We start from the raw sequence: 22529 nt of genomic DNA on the forward strand, positions 1-22529 counted from the left end.
AAATGATGGAGCCGATTAAATTTCACAGGGGAAGGGGGGACGGTGTTCGATGCAATTTTTACGTATAACATTGTTGGAGCTATGCAAAAACCACAATAGGTATGACATATCATTTGAAGCTGGACAGGGTCTTAGTAATAATTAAACGGAGAAGATGCAGAGACACATGCTCTGTTTTCTAACGTTGTTAATCGAGAAATAATATCGGACTATATTTGTAGATGTGGTATATCATTCCAGAGGAGTACTGATCTATATTTTGCTTCTCTTCTGAGAAGGAATTAGGTGACAGTGAGAACTGGAATTAATATTAGTGTTTCCTGTTGTAGTCTGACTTTTTGCAGAAGATTAATGTACGGTAATTAGAATTTCTGCATGAATCTTTATTCAGAAATTCAGGAGGCTACAGTCACCAACAGTTCAGCAGATCTCATCGATCTAGATCGGTTGGGTGAAAGTAATAACGAATTGTTTGTTATCGCACTGTAAACTCAGTTTGGAATACATAATAAGGTACGAAGATGTTATTTATTATTTACTGGAGCCAGTGGATATTTGACGTAAAAGTACCGCATCATAATGTAAAAAACCGTAATGAAGAATCCAACATCTCAACCACGGTTACAATGGCCTTCTTCTGTAGCTGAAACGTAGATTTCTCAAGTATAGTTTTCTACACTATTAGGCCGTACCATACTCAGAAAAGTTAGTCAATTAACTGTAGCCACGAAAGCCTGCACAACTATATCAGTGAACATTGTCTTCAGGAGTTCTCTGAAATATTATTTCAGTCAAAAAACATCTTCAAAATGTATGAAACTGAAGTACATCTTAAAGAAGAAATCTGGGTTGCAGTGCACATAAAACTATATAGTTCATGGGTTCCCAAACTTTTGTTTGTCGCGTCCCTCTACTGCGAAAAATGGAAACTTCGCACCCCCCTTCTCAATGCTAATACCGTGTTACCAACAGCAAGCACCTGAAAATGCTAAGGATTTGGTGAGGAGAGCGTGTCGAGAAATGGAAAATGAGTCTGTATTAATTTATCTCTCGGCACTGTCAACATAAAAGTGGTGCGTGGGCCTCGTACCGATCAGCCACTACGAAGTAAATACCGCACGTAAGTAAAATGGATTCGTGGAGACTCATTACTAGAGCTACAATTTCCATGCAATATCATATCTTAAACATACGTGCATTCATGAGCCGCCTCAAGACCAAAATTGCACAACTAAGCAAAAAACAAAATACGCAGAATCAAAATTCAGTTTCAGTTTGATATTTATATTTACTTTACTTTGGCTCATGCTTTTAGCCAAAACGTTGGCTTTCATACAGTGCACGCACTTGTGGGCTGGCAGCACTGATGTGGAGCCAAGTCAACATTCCCCCTCTCACGAAAATGGCGGATAAACAACACTCCCTCTGCGTCACTCACGCCCTTGAGGTAAGCCGCTGACTAAAATTTCGCGTACAACAACTACAACAACAATGTCTGTTCTTAAAAAACTGGGGAGAGGAGGAATTTGGGACACAACTTGACTAGAAGAAGGAATCTGTTGGTAGGACACGTTATGAGGCATCAAGGGATCCCCAGTTTAGTATTGGAGGGAAGAGTGGAGTGTAAAAATCGTAGAGGGAGACGAAGAGGTGAATGCACTAAGCAGATTCAGAAGGATGTAGGCTGCAGTACTTATTCGGAGATGAAGAAGCTTGCACGGGATAGAGTAGCATGGAAAGCTGTGTGGTGTCACCGCCAGACACCACACTTGCTAGGTGGTAGCCTTTAAATCGGCCGCGGTCCGGTAGTATACGTCGGACCCGCGTGTCGCCACTATCAGTGCTTGCAGACCGAGCGCCGCCACACGGCAGGTCTAGAGAGACTTCCTACCACTCGCCCCAGTTGTACAGCCGACTTTGCTAGCGATGGTTCACTGACAAATTACGCTCTTATTTGCCGAGACGATAGTTTAGCATAGCCTTCAGCTACGTCATTTGCTACGACCTAGCAAGGCGCCATTATCAATTGCTATTTATCTTGTGATGCATGTACCGTCAAGAGCGATGTTCACCAATTATGGATTAAAGTTAAGTATTCCAGAAGCTACGTACTTTTTTTACTAGACTCAACTCCTTTAACTGTTCCAGACCTCACGCCAGCCTGCGTGAGCTTAAACGCTTGCCTTTCGGCTACCTCATTGTGGCTTGGCTGTCTTGCCAAGTAACAACAAGCTGCATCAAACCAGTCTCAGGACTGAAGACCACTACATCAACTGTACTCTCACGCAACGAATTCCAGCTTATTACTGCGCTTATGTTTGGGCTGATGATCTAAGACGAAAATGAATTTCTGAATACATAAGGAACACTGCGTACCCGGTAGACAGTTCGTCGTAAGTACTAACACATTTGTCTTGGTTAAATAGTTACTTTTGTAATAATGTAATGCGTTGGTACCGCTCGGCCCGGTCGCGCTCCCTTTTATACGTCCCCAAGCACTCTTTGGAGGGGGGAGGGGGTGGGGGAGGGAGGGAGGCGCTCCACAGAGTTTGAAAACTGATGATACAGAACGATGCTCTCGGACGTTACACATAAAACGAATGAAAAAATACTCGTAAATCTTGGTAAGTGTATTCAGGTTATTTCGTGTTAATTACAATTTAGTGATACATACTGAAATAAGATTTTCCCTTAAACATGTGTCATAATGCTGAATTTTTGTCACGCAAACGTGCCACTTCAAGCTATTGCAGCGCGCATCAGAATCGCTACGAATTTCAAATAAACGGTATCAATCTGTCCCCGAAATCCTCATGCAGTCTCTAACAACCCTACCACAACAAAGGTCAAAATTTTAATAACGATTGTGGTGCTGCTCACGCTGCTAAATACTGCATTATCGGGCAACATCAGTCATATTATGTGACAGGTGTCATTAGAGCACAGATAATAAAGTCATTTCATGTAATAATGAATAAACTAGACACTCATCTTTTTGTGTTTCCCACGCTGGTCTCGTCGTAAAATCATGGCTCAATCGTTGAAAATCTAGGTGGTTATGATTCCAAGCTCGGATGCAAAGAGGCCTAGGTTTTATTCTGCTATATTCAAAAGTTTTGTAGGTGCGCTTCACAAAACGTTCTTCATGATTACACTTTTGCTGGTTGGTTGGTTGTTTTGGGGGAAGAGACCAAACAGCGAGGTCATCGGTCTCATCGGATTAGGGAAGGATGGGGAAGGAAGTCGGCCGTGCCCTTTGAAAGGAACCATCCCAGCACTGGCCTGGAGCGATTTAGGGAAATCACGGAAAACCTAAATCAGGATGGCCGGACGCGGGATTGAACCGTCGTCCTCCCGAATACGAGTCCAGTGTGCTACCACTGCGCCACCTCGCTCGGTACTTTTGCTGGACAATGGTGACGTAAAAAAATAATCAGCACTCCGAATTTAAGTTACACTTCTTTTTAATTGCAATATCACGTAAACACAAAACATCACTTCACAATACAAAACGTACTTGAAAACATCTTTCTCACATTTTATAAGCCAACTACAATATGCATCTTTCCAACATGACGTCCAAGACTTGACTTTCTCAAGGTCCGACTCTCTAACAAGTTAACAACCAACTAACTATCGCTTACGCGCCCAAAAATCAGAGTTACAAATACGTCAAAGATCATAGTGACAAAAGAAAGAATACACATAAGAACAATATTATTGCAATATAAACATATCGATGTATCACAAATGAAATCAAATCTGAATGTTGTCTCAGAAATATGTCAACTACTTTGCAGAAACACAGTAGAATATTACTGGTATCGAGAGGTTCAGGTGAGGTGCCGTAATGGTTACGTAATTCAAGTACCATTACAAGTCCTACCAATCCATTACAGATAAATAAATACGACAATGGCGTGCCAGAGAGCTTCGACGCCGCTGCATCCAGCGGACCACCACAACTACAGTAATTTATCAAAATACAACAACGACGGGCGGAAGTGACGGCCGAAATGGAAGCGAAGACAGCGTCGTCGCCCTGACAGCGGGCAGCGCTACCGCCGAGGCGCCACCCCCGCGTCTTCTTCCGCCCCCGCAGGGGATTCTCGAGGGCGCGACCGACCGTCCCCTCTCGGCGGGCAGGGCACGAATTGCTGCTATCAATCACGTATATTGCAACGCCGCGGCGAGGGGTTATGAAGGCCCCGGAGGCCGCGAGATGTACCGCGCTCCCAGCCAGCTGGCCGCGCGGTCTAAAAGAACATTGAATCGCGTGAGTTAACACACTCTGCCGGCCGGAGCTACTGCCTCCTTCCGCCAGATTTATTGTTTCAAAACCGTTATACGAACCGCGGGGGAGCGTCTATGCAAATACTGCTCGAGTAAATAATGGTTATGTTACCGCAGTTTATCGTTCCGCCTATTTCATCTGTTGTGTTTGAATAAGTGCAAGGAGGAAGGAAGATTCAGGTTTAACGTACAGCCGACTGTAAGGTCATTAAACCTCAGCACGTGTTCCGATTGAGAATGGAAATTAAAGTGACAATTTCAAGGGAACCGCCTCGGCTTTTTTCCTTTTTCTTTTTTTTGAGCAAAAGTCTTCTGAAAGTATGAGACTGTGTAATGGTACTTGAATTACGTAACCATTACGGCACCTCACCTCAGCCTCTCGATACCAGCAATATTCTACTGTGTTTCTGTAAGATAGTTAACATATTTCTGTGACAACATTCAGATTTGATTTCATTAATGTAGAGATACTTCGATACATCGATATGTATATATTGCAATGATATTATTCTTATGTGTATTCTTTCTTTTGTCACTATGATATTTGACGTACTTGTAACTCTGATTTTTGGGCGCGTAAGCGGTCATTAGTGAGTCAAGCTTTGGTCGTCATGTTAAAAAGACGCAAATTGTAGACAGTTTATGAAATGTGAACTTTAACGGTGAGTAAGATATTTTCAAGTATGTTTTACGAAGTGATGTTTTGGAACGAGTTACATGATATTGCAACAAAAGTAATAAAAAAGAAGTGTAACTTAAATCCGGAGTGCTGATTACTTTTTTACATCACCATTGTCCTAACTTGCAAAAGTTTAATCTTCAAGAATGGTTTATGAAACACATCTATAAAAGTTTTGAATATCGCAGAATAACACCTAGACCTCTTTGCATCCGAGCTTGGAATCATCACCACCTAGATTTCAGACGATTGAGTCATGAGTTCACAACGAGACCAGCGTTGGAAACACGAAAAGATGAGTGTCTAGTGCCTAGTTTATCCATTATTTCAAGAAATGACTTTATTAACTGTGCTCTAATGACACCTGCCACATAATATAACTTTGTTGTTGCCCGAAAATGCAATATTTAGCACCGTGAGCAACACTACAATCATAATTAATTTTTGACGTTTGTTGTGGTAGGGTTGTTAGAACTGGCAATATACTATCAGATTTTCGGAAAAATATCGCACACTCACTTACTTCCCAAGATTCCACGAGTCGACAAGTGTGAGAGTTATCGGACAACCAGCATCCAAATTGCTGTCAAGAATAATACACAGGAGAATGTAAGAGAAAATTGCGAATCTGTTATATCACATCGGTTTGGCCTTTGGAAAGGTAAAGGCATCAGAGAGGCAGTTCTGACGACGCGGTTTATAATGGAAGCAAGACTGAAGAAAAATCAAGACACATCCATAGGATCTGTCGACCTGGAGTAAATGTTTGACAATGCAAAATGGTGATAGATGATCGAAATTCTGACAGAAATAGGCATAAACTATAGGGAAGGCAGGTAATGTACGATATGTACAAGAGCCAAGAGGGGAAAAAAGAGTGGAAGATCAAGAACGAAGTGCGCGGACCAAAAAGGATGTAAGACAGGGGTGAAGTCTTTCACCCCCATTGTTCAACCTACACGTCGAAGAAGCAATGACGGAAATAAAAGAAAGCTTCAAGTGTGGAATTAAATTCAAGGTGGAAGCATATCAATGATAAGATTCGCTGATGACATTGCTATCCGGAGTTTAATTGAAGAAAAATTACAGTATCTGCCGGAGAGAATGAACAGTCTAATGGATACCAAATATGGATCGAGAGTAATTTGAAGAAAGACAAAAGTAATGAGAACTAGCAGAAATGAGAATACCGAGAAACTTAACATCAGAATTGGCGATTTCGAAGTAGATGAATTTAAGGAATTCTACTACCTAGGCAGCAAAATAACCCATGACGGATGGAGCATGGAGGACATCAAAAGCAGACTAGCACTCGCAGAAGTTCATTTTTGGCCAAGAAAGTCTACTAACATCGAACATGGGCATTAATTTTAGGAAGAAATTTCTGAGAATGTACGTCTGGAGTACAGCATTGTATGGCAGTGAAACAAGGACCGTAGGAAAGCCGGAACAGAAGAGAACCGAAGCATTTGAGATGTGGTGCCACAAACGAATGTTGAAAATTAGGTGGACTCCTTTTAGTCAGATTTTGCCATAAATTTCATTTTCTCCCAATTACAACTTGTGGATCGTCGTAAGTTGTTCGGTCTACCCAACAGATTTTAAAAACTCTTCTGTAACTCCACTTTTCAAATCTTGTAAGGTGTCAGGCAAATCCAACACCTTCCATGAAAACCCTGACATGATAAGCAAATCCAGTAGTATGTCACATAGCTCCGAATAAATCGTGACATTAAATTAACCAAAGTAATACGAGTAACAAGTGAGCAAATGGAATACCACAGACTAACACAAGAATGCCTAAATGCGTGTCATACCTTCCCACCGTGAGACAGACGCAGTTCCGAGGGGAGAAACGAGAACAGAAGCCGAGAGCAGAACCGTGTTAAGCTGGAAGGCCCTACGATAAGGGACGGACACCCACGTCGCCATCTAACCGCTAGGACCACACCACAGCCGCAAGTTTTAGCGTGTGACTTTCTCGCGTCTCTGCTACGTCAGGACCACCCCCCAGCCTATGTTAAAAGAGCCCTCCAGAAGAACAGTATAGATCTTACGATAACGCTAAAAGGACCACACCAGCTGCAAGTTTTAGCGTGAGACTTTTTCGCGTCTCTGTTACGTTTCAAACTTCAAAAACTTTGCCCCACCACGAAAAGTATAACGTTTCTCATTGGATAGACAGAATTTTTGTAGGCGGAGCTTAAGGTTAACGTTGAGACCCTGATTGATCAGATGAAAACACAGCCAGATAGTTTTTTTTTAAACCAACTTCGGTAAATTGTAGTAAGGAGAAGTTAGGGGAGAGTTGCTTCCGAGACGGCGAGGTGAGCGGAGGTGTGCTGCCCGCCGCCCCCTGACGAACACCGACAAGTTAATGAACGCACGCGATGCTGCATATCAGCGCATAAATGTTCACTCAGAACATCAATGTCCCCCCCCCCCCCCTCCCCCAATATTAGCTTCCTCTAGCACCGCAGAAGTTTCCCCCTATGTCTTAACACATGTGCTGTCTTCCCATTCCTTCTTCCGATCAATGTTTTTGACATGTTACTTTTGTTGTCCATTGTCCAATGCATTTTTTGTCATCAGTCCTCTTAATTTTTAGCATCCTCCTGTTACGCGACGTCTCAAAAACTACGATTCTCCGCTTTTTCCGATTTCCCACTGTCCATGATTCTCTGTCATACAGTGTGGTGCTACACATGTACAATCTCAGGAATATATTTCTCAACTGAAAGCCATCGATTTGTACCAGTAGACTACTATCGGCGAGGAATGTCCTTGTCTGCGATGGTCTACTTCTAAGGTCCTCCTTGCTTCCCGCATAATTTGTTTCACACAAGGGCCAAAGAAAACTGGTACACCTGCCTGCCAGCACGCAGAAGTGCCGCAACACGACGTGGCATAGACTCGACTAATGCCTGAAGTAGGGCTAGAGGGAATTAACACTATGAATCCTGCAGGGCTGTCCATAAATCCATAAGAGTACGAGGGGTTGGAGATCTCTCCTGAACAGTACGTCGCAAGGCATCCCATATGTGCTCACTAATGTTTATGTCTGGGGAGTTTGGTGGCCAGCGAAAGTGTTTTAACTCGGAAGAGCGTTTCTGGAGCCACTCTGCAGCAGTTCCGGTCGCATGGGGTGTCGCATTGTCCTGCTGGAAGTGCCCAAGTCCGTCGGAATGCAAATGGACATGAATGGATGCAGGTGACCAGACAAGATGCTGACGTTCGTACCACCTGTCAGAGTGGTATCTAGACGTCTCAGGGGTCCCTTATCACTCCAACTGCACACGCCCCACACCATTACAGAGCCCCCACCAGCTTGAACAGTTAGTAAGTAGGCTGTTTATGTTTTCTTATTGGTAACGCCACGTAGCGCTCTATATGAAAAATCACTGGCTGTGCTGTGTGCAGTCTGTGGGTAGTTTGCATTGTTGTCTGCCATTGTAGTGTTGGGCAGCGGCAGCTGGATGTGAACAGCGCGTAGTGTTGCGCAGTTGGAGGTGAGCCGCCAGCAGTGGTGGATGTGGAGAGAGAAATGGCGGAGTTTTGATATTTGTAAGAATGGATGTTATGAACTCCTATATATATTATGACTTTTGATGATATTAAGGTAAATACATTGTTTGTTCTCTATTAATATCTTTCATTTGCTAACTATCCCTATCAGTACTTAGTGCCTTCCATAGTTTGAATCTTTCATTTAGCTGGCAGTAGTGGCTCTCGCTGTACTGCAGTAGCTTGAGTAACGAAGATTTTTGTGAGGTAAGTGATTTGTGAAAGGTACAGGTTAATGTTAGTAAGGGCCATTCTTTTGTAGGGATTTTTGAAAGTCAGATTGCGTTGCGCTAAAAAATATTGTGTGTCAGTTTAAGCACAGTCTTGTATAAATTTTTCAAAGGGGACGTTTCAAGTTCTCTGCTGACATGCAGTGTCCACGGATTCATGTGGCTGTCTCCATCCCCGTACACGTCCATTCGTTCAATACAATTTGAAACGAGACTCGTCCGACATGCAACATGTTTCCAGTCATCAACGGTCCAATGTCAGTGTTGACGGACCTTGGCGGGGCGTAAAGTTTTGTGTTGTGGTCGTCAAGGGTACACGAATGGGTCTTCGGCTTCGAAAGCCCATATCGATGATGTTTCGTTGAATGATTCGCACGCTGACACTTGTTGATGGCCGAGCACTGAAATCTGAAGCAGATTGCGGAAGGGTTATACTTCTATCACGTTGAACGATTCTCTGCAGTCGCCGTTGGTCTCCTTCTCGCCGGATCTTACCCGGCCCCAGCGATGTCGGAGATTTACTGTTTTACCGGATTCATGATGTTCACGGTACACTCATGAAATGGTCGTACGTGCAAATCTCCACTTCATCGTTACCTCGGAGTTTCTGTGTCCCATCGCTCGAACGCCGACTGCAAGACCACGTTCAAACTCACTTAAATCTTGATGACCTGCCATTGTAGAAGCAGTAACCTATCTAACAACTGCGCCAGACACTTGTTGTCTTATATAGGTTTTGCCGACCACAGTGCCATATTCTGCCTATTTACATGTTTGAATACGCTTGCCTATACCAGTTTCTTTTGCACTTGAATTTATTTTGTTCCAAGGTAGTACGGCCCCTTCTCTTTGACTGTTTATCGATTACCACTTTTAATATCAAGTACGTAGCTGGTTTTATATCGGGGAACTGAGGAAGTCTGTAGCTGTACGGATTATGATGGATTTGAAGCCAATTCCTGACGAATATGGTACGGTGCCGTAAGTACCCAGACGTCTGAAAACTGACATTCATGGAGGTTCCGATGCTGTTGCGTCGTCGCAGGTGGCTGCTCTTTACTCTTCTTTACAAATGGCTCTGAGCACTATGGGACTTAACATCTGAGGTCATCAATCCCCTAGACTTAGAATTACTTACACCTAACTAACCTAAGGACATCACACACATCCATGCCAGAGGAAGGATTCGAACCTGCGACCGAGGCAGCAGCGCGGTTCCGGACTGAAGCGCCTAGAACCGCTCTGCCACAGTGGACGGCTCATACTTCTTTCATTTAATTTTTAATAACAGAGTGTGAGACGAAAATATGTTATTTGTGAAGGTTACATTTTGTATTTTATAACAAATTACAGACAAACGAAAAGTTCACTTCTTCAATGCCTTTACCCCACAATCCAGGCCGACCGCAGAAATCAGAGATACATTCCGAGCACTGCTTGACGACAAGACTGCTGAAGTCGCAGCAGATGACTAGACTACCTCATCGTCGCTGGTGACATAAATCGACATGTCGCACAAAGAAAGATCATGAGACTATGGTGGACTTGGTTATCGAGAGAAAAACGGTGATGGCCAGTGAATCCCCGATTATGCAGAAAGTCATGGTCTAATCATAACGAACACTTAGTTCACAAAACGTGAAACTCACCTAACCACATACTATAGTGGATCAAACGCAACTCAGATTGACCATGTCATAGTAAGACGTCGGAACCTCGAAGATGTGGCAGACACGAAAGTTGTTCCATTTGACACTGTCGCAACGCAACACCGACCAGTCATCTGTAAGCTTAGAATAAAGCCACCAAGATCTGGGTACTTTGCCAGAAATGGACCATAAAAAATCAAATGATGACACTTCAAGGGAAAGGACGTTGACGTTATGACAGAAATTACTACGGTACGCTCTAAGGTAGCTAGGCTAAACTGATCTCTGCTCATGAGGCTTCACGCTCTATTTACCGAACAATGAAACCAGGATGACGAAGGATGGACAGAGACACATGGCTCTGGAATGACGATGCCCAGGATGACGTAAGTATGAGTTTCCATCAGATAAAACACTATCCCGTTGGAATGGTTACAGACAAGCCCATAGACAGGCGAAGTTGGTCATTGTACTCACGAAAGCAGACAAGTGTTCAGATCTCTACACGAAATGTAACACTCACGTAGGAGAATGTGAGATTTATCGACTAGTCCAATCAAAACATCGGAAAACTGAAGACAGCCAACAGTTTTACGGCAGCGACGACGAAACGGATGAGCTGCTAGTCGACGGAAGGTAACGGCCTTGCCGCAGTGGTTACACCGGTTCTCGTGAGATCACCGAAGTTAAGCGCTGTCGGGCGTGGTCGGCACTTGGGTGGGTGACCATCCAGGCCGTCATGCGCTGTTGCCATTTTTCGGGGTGCACTCAGCCTCGAGATGCCAATCGAGGAGCTACTCGACCGAATAGTAGCGGCTTCGGTCAAGAATACCATCATAACGACCGGGAGAGCGGTGTGCTGACCCCACGCCCCTCCTATCCGCATCCTCCACTAAGGATGACACGGCGGTCGGATGGTCCGGTAGGCCACTCGTGGCCTGAAGACGGAGTGCTAGTCGACGGAAGAAAGCAAGAGAATGCTGGTGGAGCTACTTTGAGAGAATTTCCACCGGGGAATTTCCCCATTCACCAACAGCAATCATGTCAGCTGGTGAAAGACCTGTCAAGGAAATTTACATTGCCTATTTGTCGAAGCTGCTCTGAAGGTGATAAAGACAGATAAAGCCGCTGGCTCCGAAGAGCTCCCAGTAGAATTATGGTGTTCTCTACAGTGGAATGTGGCAGGTTGGCTAACACATCTTTTCAAGTAAATCATCAGAGAAGGTAAAATACCAACAGATTGGCAATGGAGCTCACTGTACCAATTTCAGAATTTCGTACAATTATTGACCCAGTATCTCACGGCGCGCAAATTACCTGTAATATACTCATCCTGTATTTGAGAATTAGACAACATATCAATTTAAGGAATACTTGACATAATTTCAAAGAATTCTGAAATTTTTTCTCGTTGACACGTCCCATACAATAATAATGAAAGGAAAAAAGCTTATGACTTGCTACTTTCCGCTGTTCACGCAATAAAGCGTCAGCATCAGGTATGACGCTTTAATTTGTTATTTCTTTAGTACTAACTTTATTTGAATCTGATTTTGTAGAGAGCAACCACGTATGACATTGAACGGACCTGTAGAATTGCATCATTATACGACCCACAGTTCAGGACAGGGCTCACGGGAAATACAAACCCCGCAACGAACTTGTGAGGTCATTTTAGTTGCTTTGTCCGACATACATCACGAACGCCGACGGACAGCTACAGGTAGAAAGTAGTAAACTGGTATGACACAGTACCTTGCCCCCGCCGCTCTGCACCGTCGCTGCAACTCGAGAGATATGACGTCATAAGCATTCAGATACCTGAGGAACTAGCTTTTCTTAAAAGGGAGTGTATATTTCCCGGAATATACCGATCCCGTGTCTAATAATGACAGCACTTTGTGACTACCACAACACTTTTTCTCTCTTACAGCCCCACAAAGTAATGGAAGGAAAACAGTTTATCGCTTACAAATCAAACCAACATTATTAGGGTTTTTCGTCTACAACAATGTGGGTTATGAAGAAATCTTGGGCGTCCGCTGCTGTCGAGCGTCCAGAACGAAGTTTCTTTTGTGATCAGTATCGCCTCCAGACCACCTCGCATAAAGAATATTTGTGCCAACCAATCAGGGGATGGTATTTCCTTGGATACTACTTTAAAGTTTAATATCATTTTACAGCAGCTACGGCTTTGAAAGATTATTTAATTTTTCCAGATGACTTCGAGGGAGACTGATTCTCACCAACTATATGTAGAACTAGCTAAGAAAGCTAGTGTTCCCCAGGTATTTATTTATTCCAGTCTTCTATTAGCCCATCTCCTAATCTCTCTCTGTCCATATTTTCCTTCCTCCTCTCTCCATCCATCTCTTCTTGCACTCTCTCTGCACATATCCTCCTTCCCCCTCACTCTACCCATCTCACCCTTCCACATCTCTACCCATCCCCTCTCTCTTTAACCCCCTCATCTCCGTCCTCTCTCCACTCAACCCCACATGTTTCTATCCATCAGCTCCACTCTTTCTCTCTCTCCATCTCCTCCAACCCCTCTCCCCTCTCTCTGTCCACCTCCTCTTGCCCCCTCTCTGTCCATATCCTGCTTCCCCCTCATTCTATCCACCTCATCCCCCTCCTCCCCACCCCCTTTATCCACCTCTTCTCCCTCCTCTCTCCATCTGACCCCCTGTCCATCTTCTCCACCACTCCCCTTCCCTGTTCATATCGACAACCCTTTCGCTCTGTCTACCTCCTCCATCCCCCATTCTTTTTCCACTTCCTCTTGCCTCCCTCTCTTCCCATCTCCACCTCCTTCCTCAGTCAATTTCCTCCTCCACCCTCTAATTTCATTTCTTCCTCTCCATCTCTTTGCCAGTTTCCTCATCCTCTCTGTCCATATCGTCCCTGTTCATTGCCCCCCCTTTCCTTTCTGTGTCAACCCCCTCCTCTCATCTCTCTCTCTGTCCATCTCCTCCTATTCCCTTTCTCTGTCCATTTCCTTCTACCCTTCTATCTGTTCATCTCCTCCTCTCTCAATTCTCTCCCTGTCTCTGCGTCCCTCTGATTCTGTCAATCACCTCCTCTTTGCTTTCTCTGTCCATCCCCTCCTCCCTCCTCTCTCTGTCCATTTTCTCCTCACCTTTTCCTGTCCATTTCTTCCTCCTACCTGTGCATATCTCCTCCTTTCCCATCAGCGACTGTTCATCTCCTTGTCCTCCCATCTTTCTCCACATCACACTCATCCCCGAAGCAGGCTGATGGTTCCTACTCCTACAGTATTTCATTCCTGATGTAATTTATATGTGTACCAAATTTGATTGAAATCACTGCAGGATTTCAGATGCACTTTTTACCGATGGCTTTGCTTACATATGCACGTGCCAGGTATATTTCACGTATATGTAACATATTTCGTGAGTATTTACACACATTTTCACCTTTATGGCTAGCGAATTTTGTCCTGAGTTCAATTTTCAAGCATCCTAATGCTTATGAAGTTCTATCTCTTGAACTATGGGCTGCACAATGATATAACTTTGCATTTAGATCCATTGTAACACCTATGTCGATTAGAAGTAGGTTTATACTATGTAAATGTGTACCTGTGATTATGAAGTATTTGTTCTTTGTTACTTAAGGTCATTGATTTGTGACAGGAAATTTAAAGTTTGTATTTTATGTATGGAAAAAACTAAATAATGTTTAAAGTAATGAAATTTTATAATAGATTTATGTTTATGAAGAAAACATTGTATATTGGAAGCTGGTTCATGCTTAGGCCACTTGTATTGTGTAACGTAAAAGATGTAGGGAAGTCCCTCATCAAGGGAAGTGGCTTGGTGCAATGTAAAAAAGTGGTTTTGGCCGTCGAACTGGGCGGCTCCTTGGTGGGAACGGTACGCAGTCAGTGGCTAGCACGGTATACATCGAGGATGCCAAGGGAGGCCATTGGAAGAAGTTTTGCAAGGAATTTTGCCTCGGATGTGGATTTGACTGTTGCATGGTACTCTCGGCAATAAGGAATGGCTCTAACACGTTAAAAATCCGTCTCCAAGAAGAAACTACGTCGCCACTGCTCCACCAACTTCATGCATACAGATATGTATCAGAGCATGGACAAGTTAATTTGTGTGATTTAATAATAATCCAAGTGCTATAATCCTGTGTTTAGAACCGTATCTTTTATCCTAATCATGAACCTATACAGGATCCCCTCCTTAATCGTTCAGAAAACCGAGTATCCTGTTTCAAACAAACTAGTAATATATTTCTGTGTATTAAATGTGCAAGAATTCAGTGCCAGACTGTGTAAATGTTGCTGTCTAAATACCTGCTTCACAGGTGATGAAAAAGGCACAGAAGTAAAACTTTTTTGAAACATAATTTAGCCTTGATTGCTATCATGAACGATACTTTTGAAGTTATTTGAGCTCAATGTTGAATAATTTACTTTGAAAAAATAAAAACATAAGCTATTGCAAGTGAGGCTAAGAATTAAGTTTAGTTGAATTGAATCTTACTACTGAAGTAATCATAAGAGTTTGGCTAGTGATACAGTATCAGTTTATGGGTCCCCACCACATTCTTCTCTTATTAGAAAAATAATTGGAATATTATCATTACTAAATAAATCTGATATATTTCTATAGATGGGAGTATAAACAGTGTAATTGTGGTATTACTTAATTTTATTTGTGGTATTTATATGTTAGTTAAGTAGAAGCCCCTCCATGTCCGACTTTAGTTCGGTGCTTCCTGAAGTAAAATCTCAATACTGAGTCACTTAATGATAGTGGTTGTAACTGTTATTACTATGAGTTTGGTACAATTTGCTTTTTATGATTACTGGTTTGTGCAATAATGGTAACTACTGTTACACACAACTTATATTGCCCTGTATTCGTTTGTATCCAGTGTGCTATTCAAAGTGTGTCTTAATGAGAGTCACTACAACAATTAATATCCATTTTTCCCTAACATAATATTTCAAATTAATGTGCCTAATTGGCCGTTTATTGTTTCATTCGTATGAACTTTCCTACTTTCATAGAACCCCAAAGTTAAAGCCTGTTCAGTTTTTCTATTAATTGCAATATATTCAAAATTACTGTCCGATACCTTCATCCATTAGACACACGCACGGTCAAAATTAAAAATCCTCCCAGAGCGTAACATTAGTTTGTGTCATTAGCGCCGGCCGTTGTGGCTGAACGGTTCTAGGCGCTTCAGTTCGGAACCGCGCCGCTGCTACGGATGCAGGTTCGAATCCTGCCTCGGGCATGGGTGTGTGTGATGGCGTTACGTTAGTTAGGTTTAAGTAGCTCTAAGTCTAGGGGACTGACGACCTCAGATGTTAAGTCCCACAGTGCTCAGAGCCATCTGAACCATTTGAATTTTGTCGTTAGCAAGCGAGTGTTGTACCAAGCCTACGGTCGGTGAAATTTGTTGTGAACAGATTTAGTAGTAAAGAAGTAATAAATTAAACTTCACGCATGATGCGGCTGTTTCTGGTATATCTCTATTTGACGCCATATCTCCTGAACCGTGTAGCAGGTTCAGTCAGTGGCATATGTGAATACTGCCTGAGAAATGTGTTGCGAATAAAGTTCGTAGCAACAAAGAGATAAATTCAAACGTCTTCAATGATACAGTAGTTTTTCACGCATTCACTGTTTACGACGTCGTATCTCCTGACCCAAGTGTCATGCAACGATGTAACTTTTCTGGTTCGTTCAACGGTATACGGGAATACTGCCTGGAAAATGTGTCACGAATACAGATAGTAGTAAAGAAATAATAAATTTAAATGTCATGCTTCACGTAACATCTACATCTACATCCATACTCCGCAAGCCTCCTGACGGTGTGTGGCGGAGGGTACCCTGAGTACCTCTATCGGTTCTCCCTTCTATTCCAGTCTCGTATTGTTCGTGGAAAGAAGGATTGTCGGTATGCTTCTGTGTGGGCTCTAATCTCTCTGATTTTATCCTTATGGTCTCTTCGCGAGATATACATAGGAGGGAGCAATATACTGCTTGGCTCTTCGGTGAAGATATGTTCTCGAAACTTTAACAAAAGCCCGCACCGAGCTACTGAGCGTCTCTCCTGCAGAGTCTTCCACTGGAGTTTATCTATCATCTCCGTAACGCTTTCGCGATTACTAAATGATCCTGTAACGAAGCGCGCTGCTCTCCGTTGGATCTTCTCTATCTCTTCTATCAACCCTATCTGGTACGGATACCACACTGCTGAGCAGTATTCAAGCAGTGGGCGAACAAGCGTACTGTAACCTACTTCCTTTGTTTTCGGATTGCATTTCCTTAGGATTCTTCCAATGAATCTCAGTCTGGCATCTGCTTTACCGACGATCAACTTTATATGGTCATTCCAATTTAAATCACTCCTGATGCGTACTCCCAGATAATTTGTGGAATTAACTGCTTCCAGTTGCTGACCTGCTATTTTGTAGCTAAATGATAAGGGATCTATCTTTCTATGTATTCGCAGCACATTACAACTGTCTACATTGAAATTCAATTGCCATTCCCTGCACCATGCGTCAATTCGCTGCAGATCCTCCTGCATTTCAGTACAATTTTCCATTGTTACAACCTCTCGATACACCACAGCATCATCCGCAAAAAGCCTCAGTGAACTTTCGATGTCATCCACAAGGTCATTTATGTATATTGTGAATAGCAACGGTCCTATGACACTCCCCTGCGGCACACCTGAAATCACTCTCACTTCGGAAGACTTCTCTCCATTGAGAATGACATGTTCCGTTCTGTTATCTAGGAACTCTTCAATCCAATCACACAATTGGTCTGATAGTCCATATGCTCTTACTTTGTTCATTAAACGACTGTGGGGAACTGTATCGAGCGCCTTGCGGAAGTCAAGAAACACGGCATCTACCTGCGAACCCGTGTCTATGGTCATCTGAGTCTTGTGGACGAATAGCGCGAGCTGGGTTTCACACGACCGTTTTTTTTCGAAACCCATGCTGATTCCTACAGAGTACATTTCTAGTCTCCAGAAAAGTCACTATACTCAAACATAATACGTGTTCCAAAATTCTACAACTGATCGACGTTAGAGGTATAGGTCTATAGTTCTGCACATTTGTTCGACGTCCCTTCTTGAAAACGGGGATGACCTGTGCCCTTTTCCAATCCTTTGGAACGCTACGCTCTTCTAGAGACCTACGGTACACCGCTGCAAGAAGGAGGGCAAGTTCCTTCGCGTACTCTGCGTGACAGTTTTACTCAATGAAAAAGCAAAATGCAAAATCATTTTGCGCGGGGCGGGGGGGGGGGGGGGGGGGAGAGGGGAAAGGGGTCAGTGAGAGGAAGTTTCGTTAAGGTTTGAAATGACGTGTAAAGTTGATTGGAAGTCTCTGAGTTCTCTCATTCTCAAGTGCTGGATAACGAAAGCATGGGTATTCTCGTATCGTGGGCTACACTGGCTTTCGCGCCCCACTCCCACCCCTTTGATAGGTGGGTGATTCTTACCTCCGCTCTGATTCTTTTAAGATAGTAAATGATATGTGTACCAAGTTTGGCTGGAATCGGTCCAGCGGTCCACCGACCCATTACAGAGACCTACAGCGTCTCTTGAAAATCTCGACCAGCCAGGCTGATCAACTTTTCCGCTCCAGCACCTGTCCTCAGGACATCTTTGAGCGCAAGCGCAGCACCTGACAGTAAGCTTGTCTCCTTAGATTCGGAAAGTAAGGTCTGATCGGTCGTGGAATGGAAACGTTAAAATCAAAACTGTTTTATTTGCATCAGTTAACCGCACCTTCCAGCTACTTATCTATATAGTCGCCGCTCCGACTTAGACGTTTGTGGTAGCGTTGTATCAACTTTCCAATATCCACGTCATAGAAGGCAGCACCTATGCTCTCTGCCTATTCTCTACTCTGGTCTCCAGCTGTCTGTCTGTGCCAAAATGTCGTGTTAATAGCGAGCAGTTCATGTCAGCAGAGATGAAACCCAGGGGGAGCCGACTGCGGGCTGTATTATGGGTGATCAAACACATGCCACCGGAAATATAGCAGGAGCATCTTCACTGCTTCTGCTGAGGGCGCGGTCGAGAAACGTCACGAAGAAGAAAACGAATGGCAGTTATGCTATGTGGGGTTGCATCTACGCTACACAGACATACTAGAGACAGTGCCCTACATATCTTCGCAAAGTTTCATCGGATTTTCATTGCGGTTTCCATTTCGTGACCGATCTTTCCTTACTTTCCGAACAGCCTTCGTACGGAAGTACATACATACATCCATTTTAATAACTTGTCTGGATTTGTGAAGCAATTTTTAAATTGTATGTAAAATACACAACTTAAATGCAGGACTGTGATTCGCTGGCTCAGTTTTTCGCAGAGACTGGCATTATTTGTGCGACCAAAGTCGTCCAGGCCATCGAGGCCCCACCCCCACTCCCATGCGATGAACGGTTACGCCTGGCGCCTCCACGTCGGTAAAATCCGTCAGGCTGTAATATTTCTGGCTTATTCAGCCATCATATTAGGCTCCAGGAAGCTATTCCCAGGACAGTGGAGATGCAAGAAGCATAGAGATGACGCAGTGTGGGATGAGGTACAGGTGACAGATGTTAGATTCGGTACCATTCCCGTGAGAAAGACCGCCTGCACGATGCTGCTGCTCTGTGATTGGCTGCTGTGTTCGGCGGTAGGGCGCCAAAACGTTAAACGTTAGTTGCTATTATTGATTAAACCTGTCATCCAAATTAATTCATTTTTTTAATAAACATCTCTCAACAGCCAGCTATCAATCATTCATTTCAAAATTATTAAAATCAAAGTATTACCAAAACAAAAGACTGATGATACCACTGCCGATGCACTTCGGTGGCGTTCGGGTCACGCCTTGCTGGCTTGGCGCGCGAGGTGTCTCGGGCAGTCCGGCTCTCCAGTTCTGACCGTTCTAGTAGACAGACATGTTGTCTGTTATAGCAGCATTTGTTTCATGCAATTTTATTTACTATTGTCTGTTATAGCAGCATTTGTTTCATGCAATTTTATTTACTACAGTTCCGACCGTCGCTAGGTACAGACACGTTGTCTGTAATGGTAGTATTTGATTCATGTTATTTTATTCTCCAGTTCTGACTGTTCCAGTAGACAGACATGTTGTCTGTGTCAGGATGTATTTCATTTTATTTTAGCCAGATATAATGACTGTGGAAAGATATGTTCAATACGTTGTGATCAAGAATAGTTTCTCGTGTCTATATCAATAAAAACGCGAGTGGCATCCCAAATGGGTTACAGTTTATTCGTAGCAGCAGTTCCTTGCGAAGTTAATTTCAGCCTCAAGATAAAGAATCCACGACCTGCGTGCTGTTTCCTGCGCTGGGACATCATCATCATGAAGACAGTAGGTTAGTGAAGTGTACAAGAACTTATGTATTCCACACAGCGCAGTGGAAACAACTAGGCACCTCACGTGTACTGCATGCACAGTACAAATGTGCTCAGTGGCACGTCATCTGCAGTAATGCAGAGGAGGTAAAGAAGGATGAAAGTATTAACACTATCTCACTTTTATTCCGTTTTCTTGCCGCAAGGCCGCACACCACCTGCCCATTCACAGAGACCTACAGCGTCTCTTGAAAATCTCGACCGGCCAGGCTGATCAACTTTTCCTCTCCAGCACCCGTCCTCACGACATCTTCCGAGCATAAGCACAGCACCTGAGAGTAAACTTGTCACCTTACATACGTCTTCCATTCCACTACAGCACTCGGATGTACGAGGGCTGTTTATTTTTTGTCAACCTCCGATCGTCCATCTAAGCAAGTAAGAGGTAGGGAGGGGCTGGACCTGCACGTCATGCGATTGCGCAGCTCCCCCACCACAACCTCTGCCGTTTTCAACTGCTGTCTGTCAGTCGTAGCCGAGCTACGTCCGTGTAAACATGGCCACTACGCTCGATGCTCCCGCCAAATGTGAGTTACGAAGTGTAATCTGTTTTCTGCAAGCAGAAGGATGTAGTGCTGCGGAAATCCATCGCAGAATGAGCAACGTGTATGATGGTAACAACGTAATGAGTAATGGTAGTGTTCGGGAATGGTGTCAAAAATTTAAAGAAGGACGAACAGACATCCATGATGTAGGTGGACAAGGTCGCAAGTCTGTCGCCACTGTAGGCCTCGTTGAGCGTGTTGATCAGGCAGTGAGATGCAAACGAAGGTTTACAATTAGCGAACTGTCTGATGAATTTCCAGACATTTCAAGGTCTGCTTTATACACAATTGTGACTCGAGACCTAGGCTATCAGAAATTGTGTGCACGTTGGATCCCAAAAATGCTAAGTACCGACCACAAAACGCAAAGGATGGCATCAGCATTATTGTTTCTCACACGTTATGCCAACGAGGGAAACGTTTTTTTGAAGCCGATTGTTACTGGCGATGAAATGTGGGTCCTCCATGACAATCCTGAAACAAAGGAACAATCAAAGCAGTGGATGCACACAGCTTCCCCAAGCAAGCCAAAAAAGTTTAAACATTCACTGATGAAAAGAAAAACAATGGCCACTGTGTTTTGGGACCATAAAGGAGTGCTGCTGGTGGACTCTGTGGAGCAAGCTACAACGATAACCAAGGAAGTTTATTGTGAAACTTTACGTCAATGCCGCAGAGACATTCAAAACAAACGCAGAGGAATGCTTTTGTCTGGCATTGTTTTGATTCATGACAACGCCCGACCACACAGTGCCAACATGACAAAAGACCTCCTCAAAAAGTTTAAATGGGAAGTTTTTGAACATCCACAGTACAGCCCGGTCCTAGCACCATGTGATTATCACCTGTTCCGAGAACTGAAGTCACGGTTAGGTGGGCAGCGCTTTGCTACTAACGATGAACTTCAGGACGCCGTCAAGACTTACATGTCCTCACTGGCGGCAACATTCTTTGAGGAAGGCATCGAAAAGCTTGTGTCACGGTATGACAAGTGCCTCAATCGTTATGGCGATTATGTAGAAGAATAAGTTAAGACTTTACTGTAGTTTTGGTAATAAAATTATTATTTTCTGTACATTTTTCTTTTATTTACAGCCAATCGGAGGTTTAAAAAAAACAGCTCTCGTACATCTCGATTAACTCATTCATAAAAAAAGGTATAGAACGCTGTGATGGTACAATGCAAATAACAGGGTGTGTGCGAGAGCTGGCGCCACCCGAGCCTCGCCGCTCTCAGCCGCCGGAGCGCAGGACGGTGGCGTGGGGCGTCGCGGCCGCTCCGCTTCCCGACGCCGCGTCTGACAGCACCAGTGGGTGGGTGGAGGGGTGGGGGTGGGGGAGGATGTGGGAGGGAGGAAGTGGGGGCTGCTGCTGCTGCTGTATGGCCGGCAAAGTGGCGCGCCTTGGCCGCGCTCCAGCGCCGCCCGTCTGACGGATGCAGTTGGGGCCGGCGCCTCTCGTACAGCCCTCTCCAGGGCCGCTAAAGAAGACGCCGCCACCCTCCCCATCGGTCATTCTCGCCGTCGTGCTGCGGCGTGTCGTCACGTCTCTATTTATACTCACGACGACGTCCCACAACACGAAGAATACTTACCCGACGCGTCGCTCCTCCGTTTCCTGTTGTGTCTATGGGTAATATTTCACACTTCTAAAAATCTCCACACTTTTTCTTACTGAGTGGCTCTTATGATCACACTAGCCACTTTGAATCACCATCGTAAAAAAAAAAGATCGTTGCATCCATAAGGACGAGAGGGTTTGGAATATTTTTGGGCAGGCACTTGGAGGATACCACAAAAATGAAACAATTGCACAATCACATTTCTACAATTCTTTGACTATTGACCAAAACGTCATGGGTTCCGGTTATCGATCCAAGCCAGTACTTAAGTATTGAATAAAATTTATCAATAATGGTGGCCAAAAACACAATATTAGGAGTCACCCTCATCCTGCCAATGGTGCTGTCGAAGGTGGTTGGGAAATTGTTGCTAAAAGGCGTAATTGTCACTAATGATCAACGGAATGATGGTGCACCTACACCTACCTCTACATCTACATTTATACTCCGCAAGCCACCCAACGGTGTGTGGCGGAGGGCACTTTACGTGCCACT

At 44.0% G+C, this 22529-nt stretch overlaps 1 pseudogene; it reads left to right on the forward strand.

Moving 5' to 3' along the window:
* The first annotated feature begins 11050 nt into the window (after window positions 1-11050).
* On the forward strand, window positions 11051-11168 carry LOC126425938 (5S ribosomal RNA; annotated as a pseudogene).
* Window positions 11169-22529: the final 11361 nt, after the last annotated feature.

The sequence above is a fragment of the Schistocerca serialis genome, chromosome 1, assembly GCF_023864345.2.
Source record: "Schistocerca serialis cubense isolate TAMUIC-IGC-003099 chromosome 1, iqSchSeri2.2, whole genome shotgun sequence".
Taxonomy (NCBI): domain Eukaryota; kingdom Metazoa; phylum Arthropoda; class Insecta; order Orthoptera; family Acrididae; genus Schistocerca; species Schistocerca serialis.